Source organism: Panthera tigris, chromosome A3 (genome assembly GCF_018350195.1).
Source record: "Panthera tigris isolate Pti1 chromosome A3, P.tigris_Pti1_mat1.1, whole genome shotgun sequence".
In the NCBI taxonomy this organism is placed as follows: domain Eukaryota; kingdom Metazoa; phylum Chordata; class Mammalia; order Carnivora; family Felidae; genus Panthera; species Panthera tigris.
In genome coordinates this window covers 13,416,833-13,437,389 of record NC_056662.1, presented here as the reverse complement: position 1 = coordinate 13,437,389, position 20,557 = coordinate 13,416,833, and the positions used below count along the sequence as shown (strand labels likewise).

General features: G+C 49.2%; 1 protein-coding gene across 4 annotated transcripts in view; it reads right to left on the bottom strand.

Annotated features, from left to right (window-relative positions):
* Positions 1-20,557, bottom strand: part of SULF2 (sulfatase 2) — a 118,051-nt gene that overhangs the window by 49,966 nt on the left and 47,528 nt on the right. The gene's annotated exons all lie outside the window — the stretch shown is intronic.

Below are 20,557 nucleotides of genomic sequence, written 5' to 3'. Positions count from 1 at the left end.
CTCTCCCTACCCCGGTGCTCCCTCTTCTCCTCGCTTTGTTTCTCCGTGGTATTTCTGGCCACCCGACAAATGCAACTGTCTCCTGGTTTTTATCACCTGCCTGCCCAACGAGAAGCATCAGCTCCCTGAGGTCAGGGCTTCCTGCGTGCCTCGTTCCCGCCCGTGTCCCCGCATCTAGAACAGAGCTTGGGGAGCAGTGAGACCTCAACAGACGTTTGCGGCACAAATGACCAAATGACGGACCCACCGAACACCCAGGTTATAGGAGGCGGGGGGGAACCACACCCCCCCCCAGGGTAAGAGCAGATTCCCGTCGCCCATCACGCGGCTACATCATCTCTGAGTGGAGAAGCAGGGAGAATTCTTACATCACTGTGTTTCTGTTTGATTTCGTGGCATCTGTTCGATTGAATCTGGATCCATTTAATCCACGTGGGGCAGGACTCACTGTGGGGTGCCCCTGCAAAACTGAGGAAGAGCCCAAGGCCAGGGCCAGTCAGCAGCCCCGGTCCTCGATCGTTCGGTTACCAAGGTCCCTTTAGACTCTTAGTGACTCTGAACGATTCTTGAGGACCCCCATTAGCTACCTAGCGATCTCTACCAATGTCAGAGAACTGACAAGTCTCAAACACATTATCTAAAAATGGTAATAATAAACCTACTTGTTAGTATGTGTTTTTTTTTAAACGGTAAGCATTTTAGCAAAACAAAATAAAATCAGTGAGGAGAGCTGCACTGTTTTACATTTTTGCCAGTCTCTCTGGAGTCCGGTTTAGCAGAAGACAGCTGGATTGGAGAGGACAGGTCTACTCCTGCGTGCAGCCTGGTGAGATATGTTGTTTTGGTGATGTTTCAAGAAAAGTCCAGCCTTGCTGGATATGCACACAGAAAGGAGAGGGGTATTTTCGTGCCCTTTTTAGAGAACTGTGGGTATGTTATGCACCCTCAGAGAACACTGCAAACTGGAAGCAAATAAGGGTGAAGGGCAGATCCTGTCTCCGTATCATCGAGAAAATGGTTTTGGGTCCAGGGCTCCTGGGGGCACACTCTGAGAACCGCTAGGTTAGAGGATGACGATGTTCCACGACGACCCAATGAGACAGACGCGGTTTTTGTCCCCAGTTTACAGCCGGAGGAACTGAGGCATAGAGAGGTGAAGTCCTTTTTGTGCCCAACGTCCCACAGCTGGTGAGTGGCAGAACTGAGACTCAAACCCCGGGGGGCTGTCTCCACGCTACCTTTGCCCCGCATCCCTGCAGGACTGTACCCCTGCGGGACCACGTCTCTGCGGGACCACATCTCTGCAGAATGGCACGTCCCGTCACTGTCCCCCGGGTGGGTGGGTGGGGGGCAGGGACAAAGGCAACAGCAAGTGGACTGCTCGACAGCTGAAGTCAGGCACAAGGACAAACGGACCCTGTTATCCCAGAGACCCTGCTCCTTAACAGGCCCCCGACTACCCTCTCCAGAGCGCCTCCCGCTGGAATTCCAGGCGGGACAGAGATTCCCACACCCAGTTCATTCCCCATGCTCCACCCTCCCAAGCTTTATCTGCCCGTGGGCTGCTGAGGGAAGGCCATTCCCAGAGCCCGAGGGCCTGGCCTTTCTCAGAGCGTCAGCATGGGAACGCGGGGCGGAGCCGGACATCATCCCCGGGACTCTTGCCAGACGTGTGGGGCGTGAGGGGTGTTTCTATCTTGGGGGGTAGTCGGGCGTGAGGTTGCGTATGGGGGGCTCTGGACCTGACGGCCTGGGTTTAAGTCCAGCTATTCCGGCCTACCAGCTCAGTCTTCCCAACCATAAAATGGGGAGAATAATATGCCTGCCTGACGAAGTCGTTGGGGAGCGTTCAATGAGGAAACACAGGGAAACTGCCCCCACCATGCTGCTCGCCGTTCGTAGTTTAACATTACTTATCAGGATGTTACATGTGCATGCATGCATTCATTCATTCAACATTCAGAAGAGCACCGCTTTTGCTCTAGGCTTGGTTCTAGGTACCAGGGACACCACCGAACAAAAGGAAGCGTGTGAACAGCTAAAACCACACCTTCGTGGCGCTTATGTTCTAGGATTGAGGACTGTATGAAGCGGGGAGGCGGGACCCCCGGAGGCTGTCACCGTGATTCAGGAGAGAGGCCGGGATGGTTGTAAGCGGGCGGGGGTGGAGGGCTCGGCTGGTTTCAGGCTATTTTTGGAGGTGGAACTGCCAGGTCTGTGGATGGATTAGATGTGGTGTGGGAAAGGAGAGGAGTCAAGGACAGTTTGGAGGTTTCTGTCCTGGGCACCAAGGACACCCGTCATCATCTAGGAAGGGGGCGCCGCGGGAGGGGCAGGTCCTGTGGTGGAGGTGACGAAGAGCTTGAGGTCTGCCACGTTAACCTTGAGGTTCTCGTTAGTCGGTTAGCGGAGGTGGAGACAGAGGGCATCTGGAGATATGCGTGCGTTCAGGTTCAAGGGCAAGGTCCGGGCTGGGAGTAGAAACGTGGGAGGGGTCAGCATTTGGACGGCATTTAATACCATGGAATTGAATGAGATCACCTAAGGAAGGGGTTCTTAATCTGTGGTTCCTGAATTTGGATGGAAAAACTACATGTGTGTTTGTTTTCATTATCCCCTAACTAGCATCTCCTTCAATAAGAAATGAAGGTGACAAGTCACAGTCACAGTAGTTAGTACCTGTGCCTGGGTCACCAGAAGTCAGATATTTTCACATCGCATTCCAATGAACAGACCTCTCAAAATATCATTGAAGTCAGCATTACTATGAAATCATGCGAGTTGTAAGGCCTACCAGTTATCTGCTCAATAACCACCACGCCATGTCACTGAACGTGGGAAGAAGCACACGTATCACAGTTCGACAGTATTGTGATGAATGTATTTTGACATAACTGGCTTCCTCTGCAATCCTGGGTATTTTCTTCTTCGCATTTAAGTTTGAGCGTATTCTGAAAAGGGTCCGCACAGATGCCAAGGGGGGCACGTGGCTCTCCAAGGGGTAAAATCCCCAGTTAGGGAATGCGTATTGCAGGAGAAGAGGGCCCCGGGCTCCGGAATAAGGGGTCAGGATGGGAGCCCCGCGGACTGGAGAGAAGCTGCAGGTGGGGTAGGAGGAGAACCAAGCGGGAGGCCGGATGTAGGAAGTACTTCCAGGAGTTTGGTGGGATCGACCCAGCTCATGCCGTCAAAGACGACAGTGTTTCTTTCCCCAAGACGAGCGAGAATCCTGCCCACGGTCCCCGCCGGGCACTCCAGCTTCCAAAGTACAGTTCAGCCTCTCCCTGGCCCAGCACTTTGAACGGATCTAGGGATGTACTGAGCTCAGTGACTTCCCAATCGCTAATATATGCGGGAAGGGGACGCACTTTTTAGGATCCCATGCCTGCAACCTTCCCTCTGCCCTTGGAATACATCACATCCCTTTCTTCCTCCTCCCCGGGGAGAGAGTGTACATCATTTACGACCTGGCACAGAAACTCAAACGAGATTCAGTTGCTCTGGTAGAGGAACGAAACGACCAAGGATAAGAGAAGGAGAGGTGTGTGGGGCCCGGAGGTTCTAGCCTTGCCTGTGAACTCCCACAGAGTCGGCCGTGTCACCCCAGTGCCCATTTGCTTCTTCTCCGCAGAAACAGTATTACTAGCTGGGCACAAAGCTGCCGGGGTGGAGGTGACATTCTCAGCCTCCCTCCCAGCTGGCTGTGGCCATGATCGACTTTTGGTGGAGACATGGGTGGGAGTGGTGGGAGTTCCCACAGGAAGTGGGTGTGCCCCCCCCCCCCCGTATTTCCTACTTCCGGATGTGGGCGTGGTGAGCCGTTTTGGACAGGGGCAGTCCCCCGGGTTGGTGGGGCAACATCGCAGACTGTTATCATCCCTGTGCTGTTAATGCCCAGACCGTGGAAGGAGAGAAAAATAAGCACCTACCACCACTAAACCACTGTTCTTTGGGGACCAAAGCACCCTCAGCTGTACCTGTATCCTAACAAATACTGGGAAGGGGGGGGGTGGGGGGAGCTGTGCCCCAGATCCAGCTGGCTGCTGCCATCTAGTAGTGGAGAGCAAACCTTTCCTGCAAAGGGTCGGACTGCAGTTCTCACTTTGCAGCCACATGGTCTCCGCTGCAATTATTCAACTCTGCCACGATAGAGTGAAAGCAGCCACAGACAATAGGTAAATGAAAGAGCTGTGTTCTAATAAAACTTTATTGATAAAAACAGCTCCCAAACTTCTGTGGGCTATAGTCTGCTGACCCCTACTGTCTAGGAATGTTGCTGATATTTGGCAAGATCAACTGTCTATCATCTACCTACCTATCTATCTATTTTTAATTTTTTTTTGAGAGAGAGAGAGGACGGGGCAGAGGGAGGGAGGGAGGGAGAGGGAGGGAGAGAGAGAGTAAAAAAGAAGAGAGAGAGAGAGAGAGCGAGAGAGAGAATATGAATCTGAAGCAGGCTCCATGCTCAGGGCAAAGCCCAACTCGGGGCTCGATCCCATGACCCTGGGATCATGACCTGAGCCGAAATCGAGAGTCGGACACTCACCCGAACCACCCAGGCGCCCCCTCTGCCCCATTTTAAAACAAAGTATGGAGGCCGAATGTTTTGCTGAAATTTCCAGATCAAAAAAAACAAAAACAAAAACCACCTTATAATTCAAACAGAACATCTTCGGGGTTGAAGTGTGAACTCAGGCTGCTGGCTGCCATCTTGCAAGACCCACATGTAGTCCCAAGGGGCGCAGAATAGAAGCCGAGCTGGTCCAGGCTAAGGTTCAATCCCACCCCTGTCGCCCACAAGACGGCTCTGAGTTGTGAGACCTTCACCATGCACCGTGTGGCTTTTAGGGGCTCCTGATCTGGGCAGAGGAAAACAATCCCTCTAACTTTCTGGAGGTGGAGCTGGGGTCTCCTGAGGAACAAGTGATAAGTGAGAAGGAAATGCTTTTGCAAACTCTAGAACGCTATAAATATTCGATGCAAAATGCCACAGGACTGAAGTCTTTGTTTTTTTGGCAGACAAATTGGCTGAGGAAGCAGGGCTGGGAAGATATGCATTAAATAAACCCTGAGCCCCAAAGCTCTTAGGGCCGGGGCGTTTCTGATATTCTGTAACCAGATCTTTTTAACTTTGGGCTGCTCGCAAGGTTATAACACGGGTCTCTTTCTTCCGCTTTTGAAAAGACACCAAACGCGGACTGCTGCACAAAGTGATAAATCAACGTTGTAAAAGTTCTGGATGCCAGAGATGGGATCTGGCTGAATGGAGAACTGTGGGAAAAGGAGGTGAGGAAGGTGGGGGCGTAACTACCCACGAAGGAGGCATCTTGTGCTGGAAGCAGAGAGCTGGGCAACATGCCCTCCTCCCACTTGCCCCTTGAGGGGGGAAGCCGGATTTGGGTTTCTGTAGTAGATACTTGTTCTATTTTTCTGCCCAGCATCCATTCTCCTGCCTTTTAGTAACTGTGCCTTCTGAGGTGCATACTCTAGCTCCCAGCTCCTGGGCAAGGCATAGGGTGTCCCACCTCCCCTGGCCACCGTGATTGGGTAGAGAAGAGGCACGTGACCCTGGCTGAGCCAATGAAAGCCTCCCCTGAGACTTTCGCTGGAGCACTAGGAAGAGGTTCTCTCTGTTAGCCATGGTCGCTGTGCTGGAGGGGCGGGGTCTGTGAGGGCCATCTTAAGGTCACAAAGGAGAACCTTCCAAGGAATAAAGTTAAGCCAGATGAAAGAAAATCCGAGAAGCAGAAAGATGGGTTCTGATGACAATGTTTGAGTATGGGGACTCAGCTAAGTTTTCCTGAACTAATTGCACTCATATTTCTGAATGCTGGGAAAGGGAGACAGTAATCCAAATTCCATTTTGTTCTCATTTTCTGCTTCAAGCCTAAGGCTGAAGCGTCATCCGTTCATTCAAATCTTTATTGGGTACCCAGTACCTGCCTGGCACTGTTCCTGGATATGAGGATACAGTATGAACAAAACAGGCAAGAACTAAATTCACAACAGGCGGGATAATTTCAACGGGATGATAAATCCTACAAAGGACATAAAGCAAGGTATCATGATAGAGGCTGACAGGGGTTGGGGAGGGCTAATTCACGCAGGGAGGTCGGGGAAGCAGAAGGGATCTGAGTGCTGTTAGAAAGGAAGAGAGGTAGGAGATGTGGCCAGAGAGGGGAGCAGGACGAGGTTGTGCAAGGCCTTGGCAGCTTTCATGAGTGGTGAGTTTATTCTAAGAGAGGTGAGCCAGGGGAGGGTCTCGCACGGGGAATGACATGATCAGAATTCCATTTTCCTCTTCTTTCTTTCTTTTTTTTTTTTAACAACTTTTTGTTTTTTAACGTTTATTTATTTTTGAGAGAGAGAGAGACACACACACACAGAGCACGAGCGGGGCTGGGGCAGAGAGAGAGGGAGACACAGCATCCGAAGCAGGCTCCAGGCTCCGAGCTGTCAGCACAGAGCCTCACGTAGGGCTTGAACCCACGAACCGTGAGATGGTGACCTGAACCGAAGTTGGATGCCTAACTAACTGAGCCACCAGACGCCCCAGAATTCCATTTTTCAAAGCTTCCTTCCTCTTGATGCTGGGTGGGGAGGAGAAATAGCTAATGGCTGGGGAGAAGCAGGGGCAAGGAATAAGCAGAGGCTGAAGGCTGCTGCCTGCCATGTCCCTTCACTCCTGCACGCCGCCTGCCTGTTTCTGGTGAGGTCGCTGCTATCGAGGAAGACTGAGCTGTCGTGGTTGGAGAGGTGGAGGGCGGGCTGCCTGGGCCTCGAATTAAATGCTGGCCTTGGCCGCACACTCCCTGGGAGGGCCGTGCATGTCCAGCAGATGAAGCCGGGGGCCCATGCATGTCCTGGAAACTTGACGAGTTGGGCAGGGCAGGCTCCCCCAGCACTAGGGACAGGTTTTATCACCGGCCGAGTCAACATCAGCAAGGGCTGTATTTGAAAATCATTCTGCCCCTTTTAAAGCATGGTTTTGTCCAGAAGGACGGAGCGGGTAGGGGGTTGGGAGGTAGGGAGAAAATCCACAACAGACCCTCAGAACAAGGCCTGGGGAGACTGTCGATCATGGGATATTTAATTATCACCTTGGAGGACGCTGACACGAAGCTGATCCTTCAAAGAGCGGCGCTCAATGCCATTAGGCTGATGTCCATTTCTATGACAAGTATTTTGTAACAGTCCCTTACTCTCCTGGAAGAAATCTACACGTAACAAAAGCCACTTATGCACATCATTTCCAAAAACATCAATACGATGCTCTAACTACAGTCTATAAGCAGAGTAAGAGGAAGGCAATTTACAACAAAGGAAAATTTCAGCATGAGCTTCTGAGCACATCCGTCAAGGAGAGGTGAGGGAACAGTCTGGGGCTTGGACCGAGACGCAGATTCGGAGGAGCGTGAGGAACAGGTGTAGACTGGGTGGGCCCGCGTCAGGGGCCATTCAAATATTTTTTGTGGCCCTGCCCTCAGCGCCGAGATTTTCAGTAATACGGCATGACTCCTGGAAAAGTTTTGTATTGAGGTATGATAGTCCTTCCGTTTACTTCTCACTTAGCTTCCTGGACAATTCAGAGTGTTTACGTATAAAATGGATTTAGGGTTAAGGCTCAGATCACAATAAACGTAAAAGAATCCCCTCATACGATGATCTGGCGGAAGATTCAGAAGCCACGAGGAGCCCAAGGCAACATGGGAGCCCCGTGGGGCTCTCCTGCGCACAACAGGCCATCGAAAAGTCCCTGGTTCCTGCCCTCCCAGGAGGCCAGCAGCATCCCCAACTTTTAGAACCACCAGAAACGCTTTCATAGATTTGAGCCCCTAGGGGGCAGTGTGCTCCCTTGGGAACCACCAGGTTAGAAAAAAGTTTGCAAACCCGTGGCCTGTGGGCTGAATCCATCCCACAGGTGTGTTTGCTTTGGGTTTGCCTGGTGTTTTTATTTTTTTAATGTTTATTTATTTTTGAGAGACAGAGAGAGACAGCATGAGTGGGAGAGGGCAGAGAGAGAGGGAGACCCAGAATCTGAAGCAGCCTCCAGGCTCTGTGCTGACAGCTCAGAGGGGCTCGAACCCACGAACCGTGAGATCATGACCTGAGCCGAAGTCAGAAGCTCAACCAACTGAGCCGCCCAGGCGCCCCTATTTTATTTTTTTAAAGTACAGCAAACAGTCCACATTTGAAATCTGGACAATTCCACATAAAAATCTGGGTACCACACTTCTGACGAATCAGAAGATCTGGCACCTCTGGGCCCACCCATCATCCAATGGGCACATCTGGCTGGGCTGTGGGGCGGTGCCCCCTTCCCCACCTGGCCCCTCTAGACGCTGGACTTTGGTTTCTCTGGGTAGAAAAGGGCTCACACAGGCCTGGCAGAGAGCAGACCCCTCTTCGGCCTTGGGCGGGCTGACGCGTAGGGGTGCCCAGTTTCCCCTCCTTTGCTGAAAGCCCTCCTACTCTGATCTCCCCCTGCAACAGCACAGAGGGTTCTGCCGGAAGTGATCTGTTGGCCAAGGGCTGGGATGTGCCAAGTGTTCAGAGAATGAGGACAGGTGGGCCCACAGGCCCCAGCTTGGAGCCCTCCCGTATAGCTGCCGTTGGTCCTGAAACCTGACCCATGACCCAGCCACAGGATGGCCTGGGAAGGCCTGGAGAGGAAGGGCAAAGGAACCAGATCGCCGTGCTCAGACTTGAGGGGGAACAGTACAGGAAGGAGGAGAGGCATCCGCCTCAAAGGCGTGTGTGAGCCTTAAGGTAAATCACGTAACGCACCAGGAGCAAGGTCTGGGCATGGCCAAGGCTCGATAAGAACAATTCGCATTTTTTTCTTAATGAAAAAAAACTTCCTTTTGAGAGCGAGAGAGAGTGCACACACACAAGTGGGGGAGGGGCAGGGAAAGCGTGAGAGAGAATCCCAAGCAGGCTCTCAACCACGCTCAGTTTGGAGCCAGATGTGGGGCTCGATCCCCCGACCGCGAGACCACGACCCGAGCCGAAACCAAGAGTCGGATGCTCAACCGACTGAGCCGCCCAGGTGCCCCAGAACAACTTGCCTTTTAAAAATCACTGTTGTCATTCTTTTTATATTCTGGAAGGTTTGCGTGCCCCCCTCCAAAAAGATTTTGCTTGAACGACACGCTACCCCGAGGCTGTCCTACAGAACCTTTTGCGATGATGGAAAACGTTCTGTATCTACAGCATCCAATCTGGCACCCACGTGCACCCACTGGGCACTTGAAACGCGCCCCGTGTGACTAAGAAACAGAATTTTTAACGTGATTCGTTTTTAATTAGCTTAAAATTAAATAGTTCCCAGTGGCCGGTGGCTGCCACGTTGGGCCCAGCAGCTCTAGTGTTGGTCCTTCTAGAATGTTCTGGGGAGTTGCAGCTAGGACCAGGGAGAGGCTGTGAGAGGTCACACTTAGCCTGAAAACCCTCTCAAACTCTTGGAAGCTCGGTAGGTAGGCTTTAAACATCCACCGAGCGTAGTCACCCTGCCTCTCACTTTTATTCGACTTCCACAACTCTTTCAACTGCCCACCCAAGTCAGAGACTCCCTGAGTGAAATGGGAGTTAGAGACCTCGGTGAGTAGAACCAAAGCCACTCACCGGCAGGCTGGGCGGCTGTAGCGCTCCACACCCAGGACCACAGTGGACCACGAAGGGGGAGGCAGCGGGTTTTCTGAGGGTCCCCGCTTGCTTGCAAGGTTTCCGTGTTTAACTCAAGACTCTGCAGCTTTGCACGGAGGTCAACGCGTCGCTGTGGGGATTAAATAAGACGGCGTGCACGGAAGACCCCAGCTGATGGGGGCTGAATCGGGTCCCCCAAAATACACGTTCAAGTTCTAACCCCAGGTGTGTGTGAATGTGACTTTATTTGGATATAGGGTCTTCGTAGATGGTCATCAAGATGAGGTCATTAGGGTGGGCCCTCGCCCAGAGACTAAGTGTCCCGAGAAGAGGGGAATTTGGACACGGACACGCACAGGAGACAGGAGAAGGCCATGTGAAGAGAGGGACCCTCAGGGAGGCGGCCACGCGAACACAGAGGCAGGGACTGGAGCAGTGTGGCCACAAGCCAAGGAGCACCGGGGACTGCCAGGGCCACCAGGAGCTGGACGAGGCAAGGAAGGATCTTCTCCGAGAGCCTTCAGCAGGAGCGAGGCTCTGCTGACACTTGATTTCGGGCTTCTGGCCTCCAGAACCGTGAGAGAATATATTTCCGTTCTTTGAAGCCACCAGTTTGTGGGGCTTTGTTACAGAGGCCACTGGAAACCCGTACACCAGCTCCTGGGCAGCGACAGAGAGAGAGCTCCCGCGTCAGTCGGGGGCAAACAGAAATTCCACCCACCGGCCTCACTCCCAGCCTTTGAGAAGTTGGTAAGCGTGACCATCTGTGTCTTTCCTGTGGCCCCCTTTCTCTTCCGGCCCCAGGGAGCACCCCCCAAAAGTGTGGGCACTGGTCACCTGACCCTCAAGGGTGGAGTCCTGTTAAAGGCACCACATAACTTACACGTATACGTTCTAACTCCACTACACAGACGGGGAAACTGAGGCCCAGAGGGGGGCAGGTCTCAGCCCAAGGCTACAAAAGAGTTAGAAACAGAGCCGAATTCTCTAGACTCCTGCAGCAATGTTTTACTTGTTTTGAAACCTAAAGGTCTTGGAGAAAGGGAGTGACCGCTGAATCAGGAGTTTAAAGACAAATGTGGGTGCCCTGGGCCAGCCTGGGCCCTGGGGGGCTGCCTGGGAGCCTCGTAAGGTGGGTCTACTTCGAGGGGCGGTCACACCCCCAGGCCGGAGCTGGGGCAGCTGGGTGAGGGAAGAAGGGACCAGTGTGTGCACGCGTGTGTGAGCCCGCTTGAGGGGAGAGGAAGGGAGCGGGGGGCTCAACCAGGAGAAAGGCCAAGTGCAGAGAAGGCCGCCATTGTGAAGGCAGGACAGCTGCACCAGGGGCCCAGAGGACGCTTCGCGGGAAGAATCCGAGCCCTTTCTTCTCTGTGTGTGTGCAGAAGGGCCAAGAAGAAAGGAGGAGGGGCCGAGACGGTGGGATGGGGGGGTGGGGAGGAGAGAGACAGGAGAGAAAAGAGAGAGCATAGAAAGCTGGTGGAGGGTGGGGGTGGGGGGGAGCTGCTGGCTCTGGATGGAATTTGCAGACTCATCCATGATGGTCCTGCCACGATTCCCCAAGCACCTATGACGGGGCAGGCCCTCTTCCATCCAGGCACCGGGATGCGGGAGAGGACAGCCCAGGTAGTCCCGGCTCCCAGTGAGCTGACATTTCAGAAGGGAGGTTACCAGTGAGATCAATGGCGGAACGCATGTTAGTGGTAGAAAGGGCCAGAGAGATGGATGAAGCAGGGTTCGAACCAGGGTCCTGAAGGGGGGATGGTGACATGTTCCAACTTGGGAGGCTGAACAACAAATATACAGATATATGTTAAGCGCTGACAGGAGCTCTGAAGGACGATGAAGCAGGGTGAGGGGATGAAGAGGGGAAAGGAACCCTCTTGTGGATGTGCCCCCCTCCACAGCCGGTGCATTCTAGAACACAATGAGGGAGGGGCTGAAGGCTCACCACCAGTGCCCACATCTCTACGAACGTCTGTACCAGATGCTAGAAGCTGGGCACGGACACAGCCTCAGAACGGCCAGACTCAGATGGCAACATGGAAGGAGAAGGCGTGACCCCCACGAGAAGACAATGGACACTTCTGTCTAATTTGCCAGAAAGCGCCAGAAAAGGCGTCCCCCCTCACCCGCAAAGCAGCGGAGTGGAAATCCTTGACTGCCACCTCTGTGCGTTTTTCCTCCTCTTCGTTCCCACAGCCCTCGATTTATTTCCGCTTTGCCAGAAATTGCCAAATCGCTTCTTGGCGTGGAGGTGCCAATGTGCATTCCCACTGCTGATGTGTGGGGCTTCCTGTTTTCCCACATCCCCTCCCCCCCGCCCCCCGCCCCCCGCCAGACTTTGCTGTGATGGGGCCTCTGAACATTGGCTATGGCCATTGTGGGCTTAATTGGCATTTTACTGATCACCAGACAGGTTGAGCGTGTGCTACCAATTTGGATCCGTGTGTACAACTTGAATGGATCAGCTTATCCATCGTGACGTTCATGGGAACACTGGTCTGGGGGAGGTTGTGCGATGCTACGATGCTTGTGTAACTCATCACCATCCTCGGAGCTAACAGCGCTTAAGGGCTTGCTCTGGATCACCGTTCTAACGTATTTGATCCTCACAAAACCCTACGAGCTGAGTAACATCCTTAGCCTTAGTTGCGGTAACCGAGACTAAGAAGTTCAATGACTCATCCAAACTCACTCAGTTAGAAAGCAGAATCAGAAAGGCTCTTAACGACAGAGAACAAACGGATGGCTGATGGAGGAAGGTGGGTGGGGGATGGGCTAGCTAGATGGGTGATGGGCGTTAAGGAGGGCGCTCGTTGGGATGAGCACTGGGCGTTGTATATAAGGGTTCTACTCCTGAAACCAATGTTGCGCTGTATGTTAACGAACTAAAATTTAAATTAAAAAATGCCTATTCAAAAAAAAAAAAAAAAAAGTAGTGGAATCAGGATTCGAACCCAGGCAGAGTCCTTGCTCTCAATGGCTTTGTGAAGAGCGGGGAGGCATCTCCTTCCAAGAACACGATAGAACTCTGACTCGTGGGTAGGTAAGAGAGCACGGTCGGGCAGCTGACATGGGCTGAAAGTTAGGACCGAGTGCATTTTGTAAAAACCGAGGAGGCAATTCATCCCTTTCAGGGTGTTTATAATTGAGCTCTAGGTTCCCGGAGAAGCCAACACACAGAAACACCCGTGAACAAACTGCTGTTTATCCCGCTTTGCCTCGCTCACTTCCTGTAAAACACGGGCTAGCAGAAAGCACGGGGATTGCAAAATGAGCTTGCAAATCTTGTCAAAGAGGCAAGGTTTTGTGAAATTAATTAAAGGGATGCTGGAGGACGGCTCGAAGCACACGCAAATCCACTGACAAAATTCTGGTCTATGAGGTAACTGAAGAAGAGACTGTTAGAAAGGATGGGGAGTAGTAAGTACTTCACAAGGGGGAGATTCAGGAGTCAAAGGATTAAGAGAGGCCCTTGCGAAAACCGATCCAATCCCGAATACTTCTGCAAAAATGACCTGTTATGATGTTGATCTCCTGTACTCAAAAGAGTATCACATACACAAGTGGCTGTGAACCATTACTGTACTTTGATTTTAATCTTCCCTCAGCACCCCTTTGCTTCTCCTTCTACAGGAAAGAATTTCTAGCTGGGAATATGGTCACCCAGCATGAAGACTGCCCTTCCCAGCCTCCTCTGCGGTCACGCGTGCTCGTGTGACTTGTTTCTCATCAATGAGGTACAAGGAAAAATGGAGAGCAGCTGAAACTCTGATCAATCTAGGAACACCTAAATATATGAAGCAAATATCGACAGATCCAAAGGGAGAAATAGACAGCAGTAAATTAGTCGTAGGGGACTTGAATGCCCCACTTCTGTCAATGGATAGGTCATCTAGACAGATAATCGTAAGGCAACATTGGCCTTAAATGACACATTGGACCAGATGGACTTAAGATTTCCAGAACATTCCATTCCAAAGCAACAGAACACACATTCTTCTCGAGCGCACATGGAACATTCTCCAGGATAGATCATATGTGGGACCACAAAACAAGTCTTAATACATTTAGGAAAACCGAAATCAGATCAAGCAACTTTTTTCCTACCATGATGGTATGAAATTAGAGATCAATCATGAGAAGAAAACTGGAACATTCACGAATGTGTGGAGAGTAAACAACATAAAACGAACAACCACTGGGCCAAAGAAGAACTCAAGAGAAATTTAAAAAATACCCTGAGACAAATGAAAATGGGAATAAAACATCCCAGAACCTACGGGATACAGCAAAAGCAGTTCTAAGAGGGAAGTTCATAGCGATAAATGCCAACATCAAGAAACCAGAAAAATCTCAAAGAAAGCACCTAACTTTACACCTCAAGGAACCAGGAAAACAGGAACAAACAAAGCTCAAAGTTAGCAGAAGGAAGAAAATAACGAAAATCACAACAGAAATAAGTAAAATAGGGACTAAAACAACAATGGAAAAGATCAAACAACAATGGAAAAGATCAAAGAGCTGGTTCTTTGAAAAGATATACCAAATTGACGACTCTTTAGCCAGACTTACCAAGACAAAGAGAGAGGGCTCAAATAAATAAAACCAGAAACGAGAGATGTTACACAGAAATACAAAGGATCATTAAGAGACTATACTATGGGCAATTATACACTCACAAATTGGACAACCTAGAAGAAATGGATAAATTCCTAGAAACACACAACTTACCAAGACTGAATCATGAAGAAATTGGAAATCTGAATAGATCACTTACTACTAAGGAGATTGAACCAGGGATCAAAAACTTCTCAACAAGCAAAAGTCCAGGACCAGACGGCTTCACTGGTGAGTTCTACCAAGCATTTAAAGAAGAATTAATATGAATCCTTTTCAAATGTCTCCAAAAAAACAGAAGAGGAGAAAACACTGCTAGACTCATTCCATGAGACCAGCGTTACCCTGATACCAAAACCAAAGACACCACAAGAAAAGAAAATTACAGTCCAATATCCCTGATGAACATAGATGCAAAAACTGTCAACAAGATATTAGCAAATGGAATCCAACAATACATTAAAAGGATCGAATGGGATTTATCCAGGGGGAGCAAGAACAGTTTACCATATGCAGATCAATAAATGTGATACACCACATTAACAAAGTGAAGGATAAAACCGTATGATCATCTCATTAGATGCAGAAAAAGCATTTGACGAAATTCAACATTCATTTATGATGAAAACTCTCAGCCAAGTGGGTATAGAGGAGAAGTACCTCAACACAATAAAGGCCACATAGGATCAGCCCACAGCTAACTCACTCAACAGTGAAAAACTGAAATCCTTTCTTCTAAGATCAGGAGTAAGACAAGGATGCCTACTCTTGTCACTTTTTTTTTAATGTTTTAATTTATTTTTGAGATAGAGAGACAGAGTGTGAGTGGAGGAGGGGCAGAGAGAGGGAGACACGGAATCTGAAGCAGGCTCCAGGCTCTGAGTGGTCAGCACAGAGCCCGACGCGGGGCTTGAACTCACAAACCGTAAGATCATGACCTGAGCCGAAGTCGGATGCCCAACTGACTGAGCCACCCAGGCGCCCCTACTCTTGTCACTTTCATTCAATGCAGTATCGGAAGTCCTAGCCAGAGCAATTAGGTATGAAAAAGAAAGAAAAGCCATCCACATTGGGAAGGTAGAATTAAACTCTCACTATTTGCATATGACATGATATCACACATAGAAACCCCAAAATAACTGTTAGAATAGACAAATTCAGTGAAGGTGCAGGATACGAAATCGATACGCAAAAATCCATTGTATCTCTATACACCAGCAATGAACTATCAGAAAGAAAAATGAAGAAACAATCCCCTTTACGATTGCATCAAAAAGAATCAGATACCTAGGAATAAATTTAACCAAGGAGGTGAAAGACCCATACGCTGAAAACTGTCAGATATTCATGAAAGACAATGAAGAAGACCCAAATAAATGGAACGATATTCTGTGCTCATGGATTGGAAGAATTAATACTGTAATATGCCCACAGTACCCAAAGCAATGGAGATTCAACCCAATCCCTATTCAAATTCCAGCAGCATTTTTCACAGAAGTAGAACAAATAATCTTAAAACTTGTATGGAACCACAAAAGACCCCAACTAGCTTAAGCAATCTTGAGAAAGAAGAACAAAGCTGGAGGCCTCATGCTTGCTGACTTCAAACTGTATTACGAAGCTACAGTAATCAAAACAGTATGGCGTTGGCGTTAAAACAGACACACAGATCAGTGTAACAGAACAGAGCCTGGAAATAAACCCACACAGATATGGTTAACTAATTGACATCAAAGGAGCCTAGAATATACAATGGGGAAAGGACAGTCTCTTCAATAAGTGGTGCTGGGGAAACGAGCCAGCCACACAAACAAAATGAACCTGGACCCCTGATGTCATCCACAAAAACGAACTAGAAATGGATTAAAGACTTGAACACAAGACCTGAAACCATAATGCGACATTAGTCTTGGCGACGGTTTTTTGGATTTGACACCAGAAGCAAAGGCAATTCATGACAAACATAAATAACCGGGACCACACCAAACTGAAAAGCTTCTGCACAGCAAAAGAAACCATCAGCACAATGAAAGGGCAACCTGCCGGACTGGAGAAAATATTTGCAACTCTTTTATCTGAAAAGGGGTTAATATCCAAAAGATATAAAGAAATCCTAAGGCTCAACGGCAAAAACACAAACAATTAGTAAAAGGCGAAAGATTTATACGATCTGAAGAGAAACCAGAGTATTAAAAACACAAACAATTAATCAAACAAGGGGCAAAGGATCTGAATGGACATTTTGCCAAAGAAGACATCCAGGTGGCCAACAGGTATGTGAAAAAGTGCCGAACGTCACTCATCATCAGGGAAATGCAAATCAAAACCACAATGAGATGTCATTTCACACCTGCCAGGACGGCTGTTATCAGAAGGACAAGAGACAGCAAGTGTGGGTGAGGGTGTGGAGAAAAGGGAACCCTCGCGCACCGCCGGCCGGGATGAAAATCGGTGCAGCCACAACGGAAACACTACGGAGCTTCCTCACGAAATTAAAAACAGAACTCCCATACGATCCAGCAATTCCCCTTCTGGGGATTGATCTGCAGGAAATGAAATCGTGAACTTGAAAAGATATCTGCACCCCTACGTCCGCTGCAGCATTATTTACAACGGCCAGGACATGGAAAGAAGCTAAGTGTCCGTCGATGGCTGAATGGATAAAGATGTGGTGTATGTAGACAAGGAACGATCATTCAGCCACGTGAGTGAAACCTTGTCATTTGCAACAACAAGGATGGACCTTGAGGGCAAGATGCTAAGTGAAAGAAGCCAGAGAGAGACAAATACTGTTATGATCTCGCTCATATGTAAGAATCCAAGAAAACAACACTGAGCTCGTAGATACAGAGGACAGATTGGCGGTTGCCAGTGGCGGTGGGCAGGGCTAGGGGTGGGTGAAATGGGTGAAGGGGGTCCAAAGGTACCAACTGCCAGTTGTACAATAAGTAAGTCATGAGGACACAAGGTACCATGGTGACTACAGTCAACGACACCACACTGCATATGTGAAAGCTGCTAAGAGAGAAATTCTTAGAGGTTTTCATCACAAGAAATTTCGTAACTATGCGTGGCGATGGATGTTAACTAGATTCATTGTGGTGTCCCTTTCATAATATATACACACGTTGAATACCCCAAATACCCCAAACTAATATAATGTTAGACGCCAATTATATCTCATTCTCAGAAAAGCAAATGGTTGAGTCTCTGGTCAATTTGTGGAGCAGGCCCACCAAAGAAGCACGGGCTTTTATTTTTTAATTTTTCTATTTTTTCCCAATATATGAAATTTATTGTCAAATTGGCTTCCATACAACACCCAGTGCTCATCCCATAAGGTGCCCTCCTCAATACCCATCCCCCACCCTCCCCTCCCTCCCACCCCCCATCAACCCTCAGTTTGTTCTCAGTTTTTAAGAGTCTCTTATGCTTTGGCTCTCTCCCACTCTAACCTCTTTTTTTTTTTTCCCCTTCCCCTCCCCCATGGGTTTCTGTTAAGTTTCTCAGGATCCACATAAGAGTGAAACCATATGGTATCTGTCTTTCTCTGTATGGCTTATTTCACTTAGCATCACACTCTCCAGTTCCATCCACGTTGCTACAAAGGGCCATATTTCGTTCTTTCTCATTGCCACGTAGTACTCCATTGTGTATATAAACCACAAATTCTTTATCTATTCATCGGTTGATGGACATTTAGGCTCTTTCCATAATTTGGCTATTGTTGAGAGTGCTAGAAGCACGGGCTTTTAACTGCAAGCAATAAGTGATTGCTCTCTTGGGTCTCATACACAGCCAAACGTAAATCCAACTCAACCAACTTTGCTAAATACCCGTGAGAATGCAGAGTTTAATGTGCCTAAAGACCCAGAAAGAGCAGCTGACCACTGGTTCTTGGGAGACTAAGGTTGTTATACGTTCTAATGTGAGTCATACCTATCAAATTCATCTAAGAGGAATTTTCAACTCATTAGTTTCCTGTCACTTTCCTCAATCAACCAACAATGACCAGCATAACTAACATTATTAGTGGTATCTTTAAAATGTTTTCACCTTAAGTAGCAACTTAATATAAAACTCAAGTCAGAGCTTCCTAGCTGCCAGGGCAAAGAGGGAAAGTATACAGGGTACATAGCTCTTGCTATTTAATGACCAGGAGCACATCAGGCCATCAGAACAAACAGGCATTTTCAGGGTCCTGAGTTCTGAAAGTCACGCTGCAGCAGGGTCTCTTGTACAGAGAGGCATTCTAACTGTAGCGAATAAAATTCTCAGGGACAGTTTTACGAAAAATGTAAATGATCTGTGTATGGCTATTTACGCTTGGACGTTATGATCCCAGTCTTCACTGAAGCGATACCGAGTAAGCATAGTTGGATGAAAGCAAGTCTTTGGGAAGACAGCTTTTCGGCGATGTGTGCAAATTCAAGAACGAAGTTTGGGAAATCAATTTTGAAGAACATTTATTATTGAAATAGTTCCTTTGCTTGTGCCAGCTGTATGATTCTAAGGCATTAGTCACCGGTTCCCACCAGGAGCGCCCACGATATCACAGGGTATGTGTTTCCTTTCAGTGTGAAGGATGCTCCAAACTTGCTTTGAATTCCCACGGTCTTCGGTTTCCATTTTGGTTGTGTCACAAGCACCCCAACTGAGGACTCTGGGCACGTCTCTTTTCCGGGCTGCAGTTGTCTGGCTATCAAATAAGGGTGTTGATGAGAACACCTTAGGGTCCTTACTGTTCTTTTAGCATCCAAATCAGAAGTTTTCTACACAGACCTTTCAGTCAGATGTTCTACAGGGGGTCTGTGAGCTATACTCTGCCTTCAGACAAGCTTTTGTTTGGCCCACGGTGTACATTTTTTAAGAAATTGATGATGGCAACGTTTTTTTTTTTTCCCCTTATATCAGCATATTTCAGCTACACATTCAGGTTAGAAATATGCGAAGATTGGTACCCCTGGGCACGAATGGCTATAATTATCCGGACCGGTGTAGAAGATGCCCCTTTCCGCAGGTGCCCTCTGGTGTGCTGCGGGACCCCCGTGTCCCGCTTCTTTATTTACATGCAGGTCCCCACAACCAGCTGCGCGGTGGCCCGTGCTGACCTCTGACACGTGCGGCTTTCTGCAGAGATCCAGGAACCAACCAGCTTATGCGTCTGGGATGGAGGCCTTCTGAGTTCTCTCAGGAGGCCCCGCTTTCTGGGTGACCCTGGCAGGAGAATCAGTCCACAAGAAGACGCACCTTCCTCTTGTTCCCCACCCCGACGTGCCCCGCCAGCCACATGGGTATCCCAGGGAAAGCACCCCCAGCCTGGAAGGCTGCTTCATCTCTGAACTCAGCTGAGGGAGGCGTCGATCCCTCCCTCCTGTCACTCCCCCGGAAACAAGCCCCTGGTCACTCGGACGCGACTTCTCAGGGTGGCAGCATCCCAGCCGCAATGTCTGATTTCACGATCGCCTCGCTCGGCTCTCAGTGGGGAGTGTTTACTTTTTCAAAATTCAATTTAATGGAGTTTTGGAGGAATTTCGCATGGTGCTAGAGGTAAGTGTTTGTAATTGTGTCTTTGCCCCAGGCCAGCAGCCTGACAGGTGAGCCTTGGGAACCGACCAAGGTACCTCCTGCAAGATAGACCGGAAGACCTAATTGCTCTGTATCCATCCACGATACAGCTCTGCAGCACTGACCACAGGAGAGGTGGGGCGTGCTGGGTAGTGTAGACGGCCAAGTGTAGACAAGCCGTCCATGTCAATTTCCCGGCCATTCTTCAGAGTGGCCACACAGTCCCACACGTGCTCCTGTCCATTTTCCACACCAATTTTCATCCCTGCCTCCCACCCCAATGTTCTTCTGGAACCTTCTTCCATGCTGATGGTCTGAAGTCAATAAACCGGTCCCTAACATAACACATGGTGAATACAAACTCACACATAAATACTTCTAGCCTCTCTCTGTATTTCATATTTTAAGTGGACTCATTAAAAAAATTCAAATTGCTTTGAAAAGGTCACGTTCTTTCACTACTATAGGCAAATCATTTTGTATTTTTCTTTTTTTAATATATTTTTTTATTCTTTTTTTTTTTTTTTTTCTATTTTAGAGAACAAGGGAGTGAGCTTGTATGAGCGGGACAGAGGGAGGGGGAGGGGGAGGGGGAGGGGGGAGAGGGGGAGAGGGGGAGAGGGGGAGAGGGGGAGAGGGGGAGAGGGGGAGAGGGAGAGGGAGAGAATCTCAAGCAGGTGCCATGCTCAGCGTGGAGCCAGAGGCGGGGCTCAATCCCACGACC